At 38.1% G+C, this 14,163-nt stretch overlaps 1 protein-coding gene across 8 annotated transcripts in view; it reads left to right on the top strand.

The window, feature by feature from the left end:
• The window catches only part of Peak1 (pseudopodium enriched atypical kinase 1), a 217,288-nt gene that overhangs the window by 95,202 nt on the left and 107,923 nt on the right, over positions 1–14,163 (top strand). For all 8 annotated transcript variants that reach the window (XM_021207022.2, XM_029543521.1, XM_029543520.1 and 5 more), the window contains one exon: positions 8,276–8,431. The gene's annotated coding sequence lies outside the window, so the exon portion shown is untranslated. The remainder of the gene's footprint in view (positions 1–8,275; positions 8,432–14,163) is intronic.

Genomic DNA, 14,163 nt, shown 5'->3' with positions numbered 1-14,163 from the left:
TCCCAAGTGCTGGGATTAAAGGCATGTGCCACCACGCCTGGCTCACTTTTGCTGTTTTCGGACTTGATTTCATGTGGTGTCCATTCCTTCAGTTTGTACATCCTTATTCTTGTTGAGGCAGCGGACTGTTCTGAGAAACGCCTTGGTCATCCTAAAGGCACCGTGCTGCTGTGGACCGGTGTTGAGCGATGCTCAGTGTTCAGTGATGCTCAGCTTTCTCAGATCTCCCTCCTGTGTGTTTGGAACACTTGTTCTTTTAGTTCATGGGCATCTGGTATCTTCAGCAGTGCTGACGTCTGTCTGCCCATGGTTTCTGACAGCTTTTGCTTCACTCATTTTGTACCTCTGGTGTGCACACTTAGGATTTCCCTACTTTTTGAATAAATTCTCTTGTAGACTCTAAAATGCCCTTCAAGCTCTGACAATAAGTCTTCTACTGTACTTTATATAAATGGGGCTGTTCCATGTTAACATTAAAGGGTTTTTGTCTTTCTAATTTACACCTCTTGCCTTATTTTTGTGTGTTGGGGGGCGGGGGGACTAACATATGTTTGGATCTTAAACATTTTATATGTTTTATTTATTTACTTGGAGATTTTGTTGTTTTGTTTTGAAACATGATCTTGCTATGTAGCCCAGGCAAGTCCAAACTCAAAATTCTACTTCTCATTCCTCTTACATGGGTCAAAATGACCAAGTTATAGAGTGGGCCCAACACATTGAATATTTAGAATGAGACATGTACGTCTGTGGTAGTAGAGTGCTTGCTTATCTTGTACAAGGCTCTGGATTTAGTCCTAGCTCGAAAGAAGTTAGTGAACTGAAGATAGTTCATATTTAATATATTAGTAGGTTTTGTATTGAATCTTTCCCCTTACTAGTTTGTTCTCTGTTAATCATCCCTTCAATGTAATTGTGCTTTTAGATTCCATTTAGTTTCTTCATTTAGGAGCCCCATCAATTTATTTTTGATTCTATGTACTTGGCTCTTGTTTTAGTTCTTGCTCTATGAATATAATACATCTCTTTTCTTAGAATGGCATCACATTGTGCCTCATAAGATGTGGTTTTTACAAGAGTTTTTTTTTTTTTCCACTATGTCAGGTTTTTTTTTTTTTTTTTGATTTTTGGTGTGTGTGTGGGTGGGTGTGGGTGTACACATACATGTGCACTATGATACACTTGTTAAGATTGAAGAGCAAGTTTGTGAAGTAACTTTGTGGAGTCCTCTATCATGTGAGTCTTGGCCATCAAATCTTCAAGCTTGGTGGCAAGTGCCTACACTCCCTAAGCTGTCTCTCTAGCCTACCCTTACATTTTTTTTTCTCCCCTCTTGCTCTCTGCACTTCCCTTTGGGTAAATTTTGTTGCTCTGTAAGTTCACCAATGTCTCTTTTCTTCAGAATATAAACTATTCTTTGTCTATTCCATGCAATTTCCTCTTAAATCTTAAATTTTTATTTGTCAGCTTTGTTTTGAAAATTCTCAAATTCACTTACACTCACCGTGTTCCTGTTTTCATTCATATCCTGGACCATTGGAAGAACAAATTAAAGAATCACTTTGTATGTTTGTTGCCTGTTAATTGTCTGATTTCTTAGTGTCTCCAGATGGATATTTTTCTGGTTATGAATTACAGTTTTACTGCCTCTTAAAATATCCAGTAGTTTCATTAAACGACAGATAGCTGTGAATTTTATATTCCTAGGTTTTAAATTTTGTTTCTTTAAAGAACATTGGACTTTCCCTAAAAGACAACTTGCTAATTGCATACTAATTTGTCCCTTTCTAGATTAAGCTCAGATGACTTCCATACAAGTCTAGAGTAGTCCTCTCCTCCCCACCCTGGGTCTGTGATGTGGCTGTGATGTGGCCCATCTGTGGTCCTCCTGGTTGTTTTCCCTTCATGCTAGAGAGGATTTGTTAATTTTCTGCCCAGTGTCAGCTTTTTTACGCTTTTATTCCCTGGTAACTTTATTCCCTTGGACTTTCATGCTTTCGGGAAACGCTACCGTTGTATAGCTGACACTCAGGAACCCGGTGCCGATTCTAGGAACGCGTTCGCCCTCTCAGCAGCTCTGCTGTGTGATCTCCAGCCACACTGGCCTGCTCACGTGTTCTGCTCAAGTCGACAGGATGGCAAGGCTCTGGTTGGTTCTTCCTCACTGCGCTGCAGTGGAAACCGCTTCCTGCAGGAGAGGAGAACCTCTGTTTCTTCCTTCTTTCAGTCCTGGTCCCCATGCCTGAGTCTGAAATGGTCTGTTTCTGTTTTCTTTACCATGTGGTTCCTGCTTGCAGTGGGAGGATCATTCCGGACATGTTTACTCCCCCGTGGTCAAAAGCAGATGTGGAATCATTCTAGAACGAGTTATAACACCTTTGCAAAATACCAAAGCTCTCAGATTCCAAAGCTATTTTTAATCACTATTGTTATGAATAATCTTGTTTCTACTGTGGAAAATGTTATTTACATTTCAACTCAAAGAGCCCATTACAGCTTTAAATCAGAACTGGTCAGAAGACAATGATTCTAACAAATTTTAGAAATCAACAAAAAAAGGTTCTTTTTAGTATAAAACTGACTTCATATTATTGGATAATAACTGTAAATATAAAAATACTATTTAACGTTTCCTTACAAGTGTAAAGGAATAAAGTAACAGTGGGTAAGGGCCTAATATAAACTATTTGACCTAGAGTTTATTTAATTTTTTCCACATAATATATTTTGATCATGTTTCTCCCTCCTCCCTCACTCTCCCCAGCTCCCTACCCACCCAAACCTATCTTTTCTCTATCTCGTTGTCTCTGTCTCTTACTCTTACTCTCACTCTATCCAAAAAACAAGAAGAAGGAAAGAAAACAAAAAAGCCCACCGAGAAACGCCCATTAAGACCGTTAGCATTTTAAAATGTATTTCCTCTTACACTAGAGGATAGTGATGCTTAACTGAACTTAGATTGTGTCAGGAATTGGAAAACATTAATTATAAAGGGAGACTTTGCAGGCAGCTAGCTTACTATGCTCTGATCGCTACTTACCCTTGTCCTTATATAGTTCAAAAACAACCGTAGATGATACATAAACAAAAGAACTGGCTGTGTTCTTAGGAAACCTTATTTTTAGATAATGAACTTTAAATCTCATATAATTTTTATGCTCAAAATACTCTCCTTTTGATTTTTTTCAATTGTTTTAAAATATAAAAACTATTTTTAGCTTGTAGACTATAAATAAGCAGGTGGCAGGTTTGGCTTGGCTCCCAGCTCATGGCTTTGACTCTGCCTGCTCTGTCTAACTAAAATTTCCAGTGAGGTGTTGGAGCCCCGGGAGATTGATGCATTGGACTTCAGTTGTGATATTTTTACTTAAAACTATTCCCTATTATTAAGTTTAATAGTAAATCAAACATGTTTGGGCCTATAGGACTTTTGAGAGAGATTGTAGTACAAAGGTTATGTTAGAAGCCAGACACGATGGCATGTGTCTGTATTCTCAGTTACTCAGGCTGAGCTGTGGAGTTTGATATCAACTTGAGCAGCATAGTGAGTCAGTCAGTGTCTGTCTGTCCCTCTTTCTCCCTGTTTCTTGTCCCTCTCTATAGCTGTCTTTTGCTATTTTGTGGGGTCTTCTTTCTTCCACCATTCTCCACCCTTATTCCACCCTTTCAACCCCTAACAATAGGTAGGAGAGAAAGAGATCCCTAAATCTAATTTCTTTCTTTTTATTTCTTCTCTGACCATGACTACTACCAAACAGCAACCAACCCTCCCAAATGACCAACTATGACCAGCCCTGCCTCTCTGGGGCCCTAGCCTTTATATACCTTCTGAAAAGTCCCCAGAATTCCAAATGCCACATATTGCAGAAGCTGTCTGCAATTATTTGCAATATTAATATTGCAAAACCCTACCTCTGCTAAAGCACAAGACAAATCATAGTCAGCTGCTAGGGACACTGAAGCAGCACATCCCACACCTGGGATTAAAGTGTAAACTTATAATTCTGTTTTTTTAAAGAAACAAAATTCTGTCTTTGTCTATCTGTCTCTGTCTCCCTGACACATACTCCCTCTCCCTCTTTCATACACATGCACGTATGCACGCCAGCGCACGCACGCGCACGCACACACACAGACAAAAGCATTACACCAGAGCATCCTCAGCCAGCTAGAGAGCGGGTAGTGACATCTAGTTCATCTTGTCACCGGTTTGCACCTTGTGTCCTTCCTCTGTGCTGAGTTTCAGCATGCCTGTTAATACTGTTCTGAAATTAGTACATATATTTCCTCCAAATTACCAGTTACTTTTATCATTGCAGTGACAAGCTGCCCGATGAAAGCTGCCTGATGAAGGCAGCACTTACTCTGTCTCATTTCTGAGGGTGTAACCCATTGTGGCAGGAAGGCATGGTGGCAGAGGCATCTGGCATCCTCTGTTAGGAAGAAGAGAGAGGCAAGTTCTGTTGTTCAATACACTTTGGGTACAGGATCCCAGTCCTTAAATTGATGACACTCTCATTTAGAGTAGGTCTTCCCACCACAGTTAACCCAGTCTAGAAATTTCCTTACAGGTTTGTCTCCTAGGTGAATCTAAATCTGTCCAGTTGACATGACAGTCACCATTAACCATCACAGTTATTTTGTGATGAAGTTGACTTTGTTTTAATAAACAAAAGGTTCTCTATCATATAAGATTTTGAACTTCATATTAATTCCACTTACAAGATTCTGGATTTTCTACCCCTAGTTTTCAATCCTGGACCAAAGCTTCTTTCATTATTGCCTGCTCTTCTGGAATGCCTTCCACATATCTTGGTTGGCCCATAGAACAGAAAATATATTTGAAAGCTTTGATTGTCCTGAACTCACTAGCTTTGTAGACCAGACTAGCCTCAAACTAAGAGATCTGCTTGCCTCTGCCTTTGCCTCTTGAATGCTGAGATTAAAAGCATGTGCCACCACCACATGTTTTTAAACATGTTTCAGAGTTAGTTCTTGTCTTTAACACTGACTTTAACCATAGCAAGTTCTAAATATATAATTTATTTATATGAGGTTGACTGAAAGATGAGTAAGTAAAAAGAATCTGTTGTATAATTTGTGCTGATATCTAATATGCTAGCATATAAATCATCAACAGTATAATGTAAATAACTGGACACAGAAATACTTACTCTTTAGTCATTTTACTCATTTACTCATTTAGTCATATATATATAGAGGGGGGGGGAGACAGAGACAGACAAACAGACAGACTTTCACAAACAAGTTATAAAATAATTTATTTCCTGGATGATTTAAGAGTAATTTACTAACTTTGTGAGCCACTACCTCTGAATCTGTGGGTTGCGATCCCTTTGGCAAACTTCTGTCTCCAGAACTACTTATATTACATTTCATAAGAGTAGCAAAATTTGGTTTGGGGTCACCACAGCACGTGGAACTGTACTGAGATCTCAGCCTTTGGAAGGCTGAGAACGACTGCTCTACAGTGTATTTTCTAAAACGGTGTTATCACAATATACAATTACACAACAAAAATTTTAATTCTACATTTGTAGGTTACTCCTGTACAACTCTCTGCAAGCTCTAGAATTTGGTGCTGGAAATCCCCAGAAAGCAGGGAACCTCAAAACCTTACATATATCCTCCTTTTACATCATTGGCTGACCCTTAACTTCACATGTAATAGAAAACACTCCTAAGGTCTAGTGGAAATAACATCTGTAGTGGAAGCTGTTGAGTAGATATTTCTGGTCAAATTTGGAGTTTGGGACCTTCAAAGTTAGAGATGGTTTGATTATTTATTTGTTTGTTTTTGTTTTTAAAAAAAACAACAGATTTTCTAATTCAAGCTCAAGCATGTTCTTCTTTAGTAGTGCTTTCTCCAAGGCTTTAAGGAGTTATCCCAGAATTAAGGGGAAAACTTAAACATAGCCTCCCTGATAAAACAAGGCTTCAGTTTCTAGAAGCTCAGTATTTAACTTCATGTTAGCAGAGAGACGAGCATCATTCAAGAAAGATAGAGTCTGTAGTGACTGCAGCACACTATCCATACTGTTCCAGGTCACGGGTGATGAGAAAGATAAATTACCATATAAGGGGGAAAAAATCTAGATGTTGAGGTCAGTAAACAGTAACTTAAAAATCAGCTCTTTTAAGTGTGGTTGAAACTTGAAATAGGCCTGTGGGTATCTCAGTTGTTAAAGAAACTTGCTGCTCGTCCTGAAGACTTGTTTAATCCCTGGAACCCATGAGACAGAAAGAAAGGACAGACTCCTGCATGTTCTCCTTTGACCTCTACAGCCAACCTCTCCAATAAAGGTCGAAGGAAAGGAACCAGAACTTCCACAAGAAGTTCTCTGACTTCTGCTCCGCAGCTGTGGCCTGCAGCCACAGGATCTCAGTGTGTTACCAAGACTAGGCTCAGACTCAGGCCTTAAAGTCTTTCTATCTCAGATTCTTAAGTAGTGGCACCACCCAGCTTTAAAAAGTTCTCACCTCAGAAATCTGTTTTCAATCAATGTGTTCTTTGAAAATAAAGATAAAACAAATATAAATTCAGACAAATGAAAAATTAGATAGTCCCTCATCAACATAAGTACACTATTAAAATGCTGAGAATTTTTAAACTGAGAGACAGTAAGTAGCATTAGATAGAAAGGTGGTTCTATAAAAGAGATGAAACCTCTCAGGTAATAAGTAACTGAAATGAATAAATAAAAGACAGTTAACTGTGGTTTTATAATGTATATAGCAGGTTAATATGTTATTACAATATACAAAGGGAGAATTACAGTATATGGGTGATATTTCAAGATTCTTATTTGGTTGTTAGTAACTTTAAACTGTGATAATTTGAGAATGCATATTGTAATCTCTAAGCTGTTAAAGCACTGAAAAATATTTTACTGAAATCAAGGCAGTGAAAGATAAACAAAACTAACAAGGGACAGAAACAGTAGAAATAGGAAACATTTAAATGGTAAAACATTTTGCACCCAAGCATTTCAGAATTTAAATGAAGTATAAACGGACTAAACTCTCCATTAAGAGTCAAGTTTCAGAGTACATAAAGATTTAAGGCCCTAGCTATATCATATCTACAGGTCAGACATTTAAAATGAGAAGGTTGAATTAAACACAGTTTATAGCACTTTTATGTTTTCATTCTATGTCTATTATACTCGGTTATCAGCAAGTCCAAGAATAAGGTATTCAGCAGAAATAATTTGGGGGGCTTATAGTCAGAAGGAGTAGTCAACACCTGCCCTTGGTGAATTTCTTTTCTGTCACTGAGTACTTTTTTTATACTTGATTTTAAAACTAAAAGTTGCTTAAAGTACATTTTTCTTTTCTAAGGACTTACAGTGGAAAGATGACTAAATAATTTTGTCACCATTCTTCAAGACTTACATATTTTGGTAATCCTTACATTCTGCTTAATACTGTGTCACATGAATGTTTAAACACTGTAAAACATTAAGAGTACCACAGCTGTGTTCAATTTAGATAGCTTTTGATAGAGCTATGCTCCAAAGCCTCTCTCTTTTTTTTTTTTAGAGTGCTATTTAAATTTTAAAATGTATTGGAGGATTTAATTTTATACTGTGTAAGCATAATCAGAAATCTTTTTATATTTTGGTTCTGAGCCTATCCGTTAACGGCTGAGCCATCTCTCAATCCCCAGGAATCATTTTAGAGTAATAATAATCATCTTTCACTTTCTCTTTTTCACTTTTTTATGGGTGTTATGCCAAAACCAAACTGGGGATTTGGCCAGTTTAGAACTCTTAAATTGAATGCCCAAGAGTCAGAAGTAGATTTTTAAAAAATGGTAATTTTTATAACTATTCTCAGCTTGTTCATAAATATATTTTAATGCTTAAATTTCACATTGCTGACTGGCTAATTAAATATTCTCATTTGGAGATAGCTGGAACAAATACTTTCCATTCAATAGATATCTACATGTTTCTTGTAAAATGAGTCTAAGGACAATCAAATGACGTTTTCAAAAATCTTTGTCATCAGTATTTTGGTTCTTGAAGATAACTTGTTTTTTGTAAGAATGACAGGGGAGTTCTCAGGTGTGTGAGGTTGTATTTGTCTCCACCTCAATAAGAAGGTTAAATCTTAAGTTAATTAGATGATTCGTGACTGCTGAATGAGGGTAAAATTCAGAATATCCAAGGACAAAGAAGCAAATGCAATGTATTTTAAATTCCTCTGCCTTTTATCTAACATGTTCTTTTTTTCTCCCTCCCTCCTACAGTAAACATCAGTACCTTCAGAGTATAGGAATGAGAAGCATAGGAAGAAAGGACATTCATCATAAGATCTGAATCACTTTGAAACTGTAAAGGGATGTAGCACTTGCTGCCAGACTACCTTGCTCACCAGAATGAAGGAAGTACTTCAGCAGTAAATGGTAACCATAATTCTCCTATCGCGTTGTTCCACAAGTGTTTTAGAGCACTTGAAAGACTAAGTTTAACTGTTGGTCATACAGCTACTGTGGAGGGCCCTGTTAATGTTGCAGTGTACTGGAGTTGGACTCAGTTGGTCCTTCCCGCCTGTTTAGAAGGATTGCGAGGCTCTCCTCCTGCTTCTCAGCAAGAACCAGAAGCTACTTGAAGAGCAATATGGTCTGTACGTCTGTCTGTACAGACCTCTGTACGTCTGTCACCCACCCTTCACCAAGTATGCTCTCCCTCTCCAAAAGGGAAGCTTAGAGCCCGAAGGATTTAGTAGTTCTTTTCATAGACAGTTGTCCTCTGAGCTACATTTTTTTTTCTTTTTCTTTTTTTTTTTGGTTTTTAGAGACAGGGTTTCTCTGTATAGTCCTGGCTGTCCTGGAACTCACTCTGTAGACCAGGCTGGCCTCGAACTCAGAAATCCGCCTGCCTCTGCCTCCGGAGTGCTGGGATTAAAGGCATGAGCCACCACGCCCAGCTCTGAGTTACATTTTAGTTTCCTTCCTTTATATCAGATTTGTTCTTTTATGTTTGAAAATTTAACTTTATATTTAGTTTCTTTTTTGGCCCTTTCTACCTTAAAAGAAAAAAAAAAAGCTCAGGAATTGAAAAGGAAAGGCATGAGCATCCAGAATAGAGACAATATTTCTTTTTGAAGATACTGTGAACATTTTTCTCCTCTTGATACTTTAAAGCCTGTTAGGTGGCAGGCAGGGCTGAGCACACATTTGGGAAGACTTGGGATAATGAGTTGCTTAACTCTTGATCTTGGGCCAAAATTGTTTGAATGTGTGTTTATAAAGATTCATGTTTACAGCTTTTTCTGGTGTGCTAGTCATACTTTGTGTGTGGTCTGTGCATAAGTGTGTGTGCGTGTGTGTGTGTGTGTGTGTGTGTGTGTGTGTGTGTGTATGTGTGTGTCTGTGAATGCGTTTCCAAGGTTGACATCTGGGATCTTCCTCAGCACTCCTCCCCTTTTAGACCGAGGCAGTACCTCTGTTTCATTTCTTTTGCAAAAGCAACTCAAGGGAAAAATGGTTTATTTCTAGCTGTGAGTTCCAGGGTAGAGTCTCTCACTGCAGGAACCTGAAGTAGCTAGTCACATCCATAGGAAGAGCACAGAGGAAATGAATGCACGCATTCAGGATCTCCCTGCCTAGGGAATAGTGCTATCCCATAGTGGGTGTGTCTGTCTTCTACTACAGTTAATGTAATCAAGATAATGCCCCACAGGCTAGCCTGATCTAGACAGTTCCAGAAACTGTCTTCCCAGGTGATTCTAAGTTGTGTTGTTAGTTGGTAGTTAAAATGAACCACCAGAAGTAGAGGCTCTCAGTTGAGCCCAGATCTTGCCAGGCTAGCCTTATGCCTTCTGTTTATCTCCAAAGCTCTGGTACTACAGGAGAGCTTTTACACCTATGTAGCATTTATGTGGGTACTCTGAATATGAATGTACATCTTCCTGCTTACAAAGCATATGCTTTATCAACTGAGTTATCTCTCTAACCTCAAACTGTAACTTTTATTGTCACTTCTTGTCATTTGCTTTTGAGTCGTAACCATTTGCTTGCTTGAGTACTGTGTGTAAATGAGGATAATTGACTACATCTATTTCCCTGTTGTAAAATGCAGGAAATTCGAAAAGCTAATCAATAATAACAATAGTACATAATAACTATGTACTAGTCCTGAGTTATGTACTAGTCCTGGGTTATGTACTAGTCCTGTAGTATGTACTAGTCCTGGGTTATGTTCTAGTCCTGATGATTCTAAGAAACATAGGACTTGTTTTAAGGAAATCATTTAAGTTCACAAATAATGTACCAAAGCATGAATAGATATTCTAATTACCATTTCCTGCACTGATTTAAAAAAAAAAGATTTAAAAACATTCTCCAATTCTACTTGTAATTAGAGATTTTCTATGACCTTGTCTTTCATAGCCACATAGTCATATTCATTGCCTTGTAAATGTCCAGGTAATTCTTTCTGGTCTTCTGACAACCACTATTAAAACCAAACAAACAAACAAACCCCTTCCATTCTAGAGAGCAACCTTTCCAACACAGCAGAGATTGAAGTACTCATCATTCACTCATTCAGGTATAAAAACGCATAAAAAGCAATGAAGTCTCCATTAATAAAGTAAACTTAATTACATTTCTAGTCTATCTACTCCTATAATCTTTAATAATTTTATTACCAAACTAAAAATGTACAATGTTGTCATGTTTTATTATAGTATGTTTACCATATTTTTTAGAATTCCTAATGTCATTTAAATCTGTATCTCAATGTTTTTCACTAACTTTGGACAGGATCATTAAATTCACAGTATCAATTATACTTTTCTAGCCATTAGTTGGCATGTTATAAACTACTGAATTTGCTACCATGGGTAAAATATTAATAGAGAAGAGTTTAAAACTTTACTTCTCTACAAAGTAAAGCATGAGTACATGTTGCTTCTTCTATCTAGCCCAGTTCTGAAGTTGTGTCCCATGTCCAGGAGGTACATAGAGTAGAGAACATCTACATTTATATGTTATCATCTAAACCAAATGTCACAAATACACAGTCTTAAAAAGATTTGAACAAGATTTAGTTGTTTAAATTTAGAATCAAACAATCATAAGAAACTTGGATTTTTAGTTCAACAAACTATCATGACCTCTTTAAAGAAGATAAAATGTAAAGGGTGACATTCGAGCTATGTAACATTAAGGTTAAATCAAGCTTAACTTTAATGCTTAAGTCAAGTCAAGCGTCTGGTTTTAAGTTCATTTCATTAGCTGTAAGCTGTGGTCCTTATAGATGGGAAGGAGTACACCAAACAGCTTTAGCTTAACTTACACTTGACCTTACACTTGTCAAGTTTAATAGGCCTCAGAAGCATCTACTGCAGTACCTAAAATTAGGGAAACCATCCATATAGAGGGAAGCCCATGTGTAATTTGCTCAGTCTAAACAACTTAAAATAATAATAGTAATTAATGTTACTGAATGCTTATGGTATGGCATAGCCCTTAATATGCTGTGTTACCTATTTTTCTATTGCTGGGATAAAACTCACTGTTGAAGACAATCCATATAAAAAAGAGTTACTTGGACTTAGGGCTCCAGAGGCTTAGTGTCCATGTTGGCAGAGCAAAGGTATGCCAGCAGGAAAAGGAAGCTGAGGGCTCACATCTTGAACCACCAATAGGAATTATTGGGGAAAAAAACTTGAAATGGCAGTCTTTAAATTCTCAAGGCCTGCCTCCATGACATGCTGCCTCCAACAAAGCCACACCTCCTAAGCCTTCCCCAGCTAACACCATCAATAGGGACCAAATATTCAAATGCCAGAGACGATGGGATTTTAATTATTTTTCTTTTAAAAATCTTTATATAATATATTCTGATCAATTCCCCCTCCCCCATCTGCTCTCAGATCTTCACCACCTCCTCATCCCCCAACTCCTTAATGTACCTTTCTCCAGCTTTTTAGAAAACAAACAGGCAAATAAAAATCAGAATGATTATAGTAAAAATAAATACACAAACACACACACAAAGTCCTTAACAACACAAAATCAGAAACCATAGTATACAAGCAAAATGCCAGTTTAAAAAAAAAAAAAAAAAAAACCCAAACAAAGCATTGTGAGACAAATCTACAAAAAGACCTGAGTTCATTTCATATTGGCTACCTACTTCTAGGCATGGAGCCTGCTCTTAAATGTGGCTAATATGCCTAGTGAGACCCTGCTGGAGAAAACTAATGTTTCCTTTCCAAGTGGATGTCAGTTGGAGATAGCTTTTTGTTTAGGCGTGAGAGCCTGTGTCCACTTCCCCTCTCAGTACTAGGACCCCATCTGGCTTGAACCTGTGCAGACCCTGTTCCTGCTGCCACAGTCTGTGGGTTCAGATGTGCATCAGTCCTGTGGTATCTGGAACACACTGATTCCTTGGAGTCATCCTTTCCCGCTTGCTCAGAATCTTTCTGCCCCCTCTCCTGCATAGCTCCCTGTGCCCCCAGGGAAGGAATTGGGTGAAGGCATCCCATTTAGTACTGAGTGTTCCAAAATCATTCGCTCTTTGCACATTGAGGACATTTTATTCAAACCAGCATATGCTGCTTTAGACTATTTGGGTGTTTTTTGTTTTGTTTTGTTTTTTTAAGAAAATGCCATTCTCTAGATGACTTAGAAACAAGGGAAATTTGTCTCTCATGCTTCTGAAGGCTAGAGAGTCTGTGATAAAGGCACTTATGGACTAGAGTCTTGTGAGAGCGTGTATCTTGACTCATGAATGGTTTCTTGTCACTGTACTTACAGAATGCACAAATAGATTTCTAGTTTCCCTTGTCTGAGGGCACTAGTCCATTAATCAGGACGCTACCCTCTTGATCTAATTACCTGTCAAAAGCCTCACTTCCAAGGACTAAAATATTGTCAACTTAGAATGTAGGAGAGATCTAAGTGTTGATTCTGTGACATGTGTGTTCTGCTTAACTCTCCTGACCCTGCTTAACTTAGGGTTTATTGAAGAGTACCATTTTGCTTTTACGGGGAAACTTATCCTCAAGAAGTTAACTGAATTGATCATTATCAAATGACTAAAGATAGAACTAGGCTGTCCTGACTTTATACCCTGAACTCTTAGCCATGAGTCCACCTTGACTTAGTCAACTTTGTAAAGATTTCAGCAGGACTTGTTTCTTTGTACCTAGTTGCACATGTGAGACAATCTTGCAATTAGCAGCATTATTGATGCAAATAGGTAAAACTCTCTTGAAAGATGTATAGTTGGTTTTTCTGAAACATCAGTTTTACTTTATCAGTCTTTTTGTTTCCTCAATAACTTAAACATACTCAGTATGTATACTTATAGATTATTATGTTAACTGGACAGTTGTGAAAGGTAATCACCAAAATGTCAATTAATATTGAGTAACAGATCTGGAGCCAATTTTACATTCCTTTGCACATTATAGAATTTTTAAATGCTTGCATCCAGTTTGTGCTATAAATATTATAAAAGAAATGTTATTTTATGTACAAATGTAACCAAAAATTCAGTGATATTCAGTTAATAGTGGAGATGTGCTTTTGAGTTATGGCTTTGTTCTTGCTAACTAGTGTGCCATTGATACCTTAAATCTTGTGTTTTAGAAGAATGTGGCTATCATTCTTTACTCTCAGATGTGTTTTTCTAGATTTTTGTTAACATGTAGCCACTCTTAAGTTGTTAAAATTCTTTACTATTGGGCTAATTGCCACAGAAATACTTCACAATAGAGTCAATTACTGAGAAATGAATGTATCATGGAGAAAGCCTGTCTCCATGCTTGCATGCCCAGCAAGGCAGTGCAGAACAGGACTGCGCAGTGCCACTCTCCTCACGCTGTCAGGAACAGTTCCCCTCGTGAAAACAACGTGGTAAAATGGCTGAAACTGGTCAGTTCTGTGGGTTTGACTTGGTTTGGTTTGATGGTGTTCTGTTCTCATTTGGGGTTGTTTTGGAGTGCTGGAGGACGGCAGGACGGGGGTGAGGAGTGCTGGAGGACGGCAGGACGGGGGTGAGGAGTGCCGGAGGAAGGCAGGACTGGGGTGAGGAGTGCCGGAGGAAGGCAGGACAGGGGTGAGGAGTGCCGGAGGAAGGCAGGACAGGGGTGAGGAGTGCCGGAGGAAGGCAGGACAGG

The sequence above is a fragment of the Mus pahari genome, chromosome 10, assembly GCF_900095145.1.
Source record: "Mus pahari chromosome 10, PAHARI_EIJ_v1.1, whole genome shotgun sequence".
Classification (NCBI taxonomy): Eukaryota; Metazoa; Chordata; class Mammalia; order Rodentia; family Muridae; genus Mus; species Mus pahari.
The sequence above is the reverse complement of the archived record's forward strand: the minus strand, read 5'-3'. Positions and strand labels throughout refer to the sequence as shown.